Source organism: Pleurodeles waltl, chromosome 4_2 (assembly GCF_031143425.1).
Source record: "Pleurodeles waltl isolate 20211129_DDA chromosome 4_2, aPleWal1.hap1.20221129, whole genome shotgun sequence".
Classification (NCBI taxonomy): domain Eukaryota; kingdom Metazoa; phylum Chordata; class Amphibia; order Caudata; family Salamandridae; genus Pleurodeles; species Pleurodeles waltl.
The window spans coordinates 71,232,478-71,236,510 of NC_090443.1; positions in this window are offsets into that span (position 1 = coordinate 71,232,478).

Genomic DNA, 4,033 nt, shown 5'->3' on the forward strand with positions numbered 1-4,033 from the left:
AGATCAGTTTCACAGATTTAGGAACGGTAATTTGACCATTAAAGGAAAATCTCACTCATGGAAAGAATGTGGAATTGCTAGTGCTGGGTGAAAAGGCGATGACTGAATGTACAGAGCCTGTCTCCTGAGCAAATTCCTAAAGAGGTTTTAGCTTACTAACCGGGGTTGAGTCCCATATGTCTGAGCATTATCTGAAGCTAAATAAAGTAAATTTCTTCACTTTTTACCTCAATAAGCCACTGTAAGTCAGGGAACACAATCTCCACAAGTTCTTAAAGAATGTCTTCCCAATAACCCTCAATTATTATTTGGCCTTATAACTGTAAGTATTGTGGGAAACTTGTATTTACCTTTAAGAGTAAACAAGTAAACAGAAGAATGCAAAGACTGAATTCAACTGAATGCGAAGATACACAAAGTAACGTGGTAGAGAAATATTCACCAATAACACTGCCCAGAAAGATGAGACAAAAAAGTCTAACAACTAATAAATACACAAAATCATTGCTTCTGGTTAGGACATGCTACCCTCATCCCTATAAAGATGTTTTTTGTGTTAATTGGTATTCATTCTGTTGTATCTGTAAAATACAGTGCAAGTTACAAAAATGTCTTTCATTCTAAAGCTTGATGAGCTTTAAATACCAAATCTTAATGCTCCAACTGAAAGTTTGCCTTCACAAATCACAATAAGCCCCACACCTGTGTGCATTACTGGAAGAACACCTTATTTTTTAAATTTTGTTATGAGCTCTCACAACTCAAACGTTCTGAGAGTATACCTTCCCCTGTAATCCAGGATATGTCCCTAGTTCTTTCAGTGCTAAAGGGCATGGCCTCGGTGGCATCTGAAGCAAATTATGTTCCTAGTAATCTTGTACTGGCCCAGTATGTTCGAGTAAAGTGTGGGTCTCTAGTTTCCTTTTCCCTGTAATCCTAGAGGAGCCCCCTTTTTATGAGTATGATCCTGGATTCTGCTACAGTTGACCATTATCTCCCTGTAATACCAAAGAAAGCCCAGATCCGTGAATATCATTTGATCCTCAGTGAACCCTGCTATGGTATCAGTTATCTCACAGATCCTGACTGCAGTGCATCCCTGTCTGGTTGGACCTTTTTGAGCTGTAATTCGGGATGAGCCTCTACATCTCTTGAAGACATCTGGGAACCGAAGGCAAATGAGAACAACACTCTCATGTAACTTAGACTTGCCTGGAAGATTAACTTTGAAGTACAGTACGGCATGCCCCAAGGGTTGTACATTTTACAGTCACTTGGGCCACATGGGGTAGCAGAAACCTCCATTCCCAGCATAGTCACCAGCAGTCAAGGTTTTTAACCTAAGGAGCGAAGTACAAGGTTTCATTCCAGACAATGATGCTTTTACTTTTTGTCCTCAGTCGGTTTTGTCCTGTTGCCTCCTCAGATGCTAGAGGTGTAGACAAGAAATGGCAGGAGTGACTGCTTCCTGCAAACACTGGTGCAAATGACAGACAAAAGCTGAGGCTGTTGTGTCGTTAAAGGAAAAGACCAGGAAGTGGGTCTCCAGAACCCTAGTAGTGTTGATCCACTGTCAGAATCACACAGGCCTCAGGGTGGTTAACTCTCAGTTTACGTTTTCATTCCCCTGCCATAGGGGTCTGGAACTCATTCTTTCAAAGCCTTCTAATGCAGCTCCACAGTGGTCTTTGCTTTTTGAGTCATGCAACAATGTTGCTGCATTACGTTTTAGTCCTGGACATTAGCTAGAAACGTGTTCATTATACGAATAGACCATCCACCATCTTGTAGTCCTAGCCAAGGGTGACAGGTGCGTCAGCTACTTCCCGGCCTGACGAGGTATCCAACGTGTCGGCCTGAAGAGGTGTCCAACGTGTCGGCCTGAAGAGGTGTCCAACATGATGTTCAGATGTCTTCTTTCTCAGCTCCTCCTTTGGAAAGAGTCACAGTAGGGTCTGTTTTGGACCGACCTGGAAGAGACCCTGGCAGGATGTCCCCCATTGCCAGTTATAAGGGCTGGGCTGACGTGTGACTCATTCTTCCCCAGCCATTTCAACCTTTGACATCTCCTGATGGACTAGCTGCCGCTATAGCCAGACACCAATACCTACGTATACAACCAGCACAGAAAATCAGATGGTGTGAGTTTTATGACTTCTGAACTTTATATTATGGCTCCCTTTGCCTTGAACTTGACCTAGAGGGCGTTTGGAAACTACTCTGTCATCTCCATCACCCAAACTGCAGAGCATTTGCAGAGCACGAGTTGCAAGTAATATGTGTCTACATTAGCAGAAAGGGTCGGGGAAGTTGTCCCATAGGCTCGAAGATAATCAGAGGCCCCAAAAAGTGGGGTAAATTCTTGAAAACTAGTCATGAGCCCAGGCTTGGGACAGATCTGTGTCCTTAAATAAACAGTACAACCTCGCATATATTTTGTGGCTGTGAAGTTGCCACCTCCTTTACACGGATTATGAAATATCTTTGATAAATTACACGTTCAGCCATTACTCTCACAGGCAGCTGTGACCTTGAAACCCTAACACAAATGAATTACATCACTTTCATTAATAACATACTATACTATACTTTAATTCACAGGAAGGGTGTAATTCCAACGAGTTAAACATTTTCAACCAATAGGAACCCTAAAAAAATATTTTCCAGTTTTATAAAACAGACACATAACGTTTTTTGAATTCCGTCTTAGATATCTGAGTACGGTTGCAAGCCACTAAGCCTTTACGTTTATTATTACGCCACTGGAACCTTCGCCCTGACGCCACAGGTGTAGTTTTAGGGCCCTAACGTGGAAGCAATTAATTTCCTTTACATTACATGTATAGGCGCAAAACGATGCAAACTAGTATTGTATTATGAGAGTTGCTTAGTTGGGAAAAGTTCAGGTGCGGGGCCCACCTTTCCGGTAAATGGCAATTTGTATGTCCATGCACGTCAAGCACTTTTCTAGGAACAGAGCGTTTTTTGGTAGTACTTGCGTATGATTTTTGGCATTTGTTTTATTTAAAGCAGGGAAGTGGAAATAATGTTCTCCACACATTTTTAAAGTTTACATTCTGAGTTAAATAATATTCAAAGCGTTTTAATGGGCTCCGGTGTCCCTTTTATAAATAAAATAATAATTGTTCGAAACTTCTTACAGAATTCAGCACACTGTATAACAAATTATATGCCTTTATAGGCAGTGCTTGAAATGGAAAAATTAAAGTGCAGGTACTCTGTGCCAGAGTACCTGCTTGTTTCCGAAAAGTGCCGGTACTCTCCAATTAAAAGTATTATGTTTTTCTTTAGATATGCCGGTACTCTCGCTCTCAAAATAAAAAAGTGCCGGTACTCAGTACCGGAGAGTACCGGCCCATTTAAAGCACTGTTTATAGGGAAATCTGTACTTTCTAAAACGATTCTGCACCTTTCCTACATAAGAATCAGTACACCTTTGTAAATAATTTAACGCTCATCGTTTAAGATGTCTGTGTTTTTTAACGAATACTGCACATTTTTTTCAGAGAATTATGTGCATTATTGTTTTTATGGAGATAATGGTAGCCCTACATAGAATAGCATACAGCTCTACACCTGGAGAAAATAGAACGATTTCGCACTTTGTCTGCAAAAAGTACAGTCCTGTTCTACGCTTATTTGAAACAACCAGAACTTTTCACATAGGGCCAAGTCTGCAAAAAGTTCAGCGTCGACTGGGAGTCTGGAATTCGTGTGCAACTAATGCTTCCGTGACTGGCATTGGGGCTCCGGTGACTGCTCGCGAGACCATCCGAGCGATACCCGGGCGTCTTCAGAGAGGCGCGCGTGCTGCCTTCGGACGGCCCGAGGCGTGATCACCACTACCCAGTGCTTTATAGTCAGAGGTGGGTAACTGAACCACGCTCGCTTCCCCGGCAGCCAGTGGGTTAAACCCAAATGCTGCTGGAACCACCGTCCCACCCCCAGAGAGGCACGTGTCACAACCCCGGCCTCTTATAAATGCTCGCCCACGCTCTAAAAACAAGTTGGG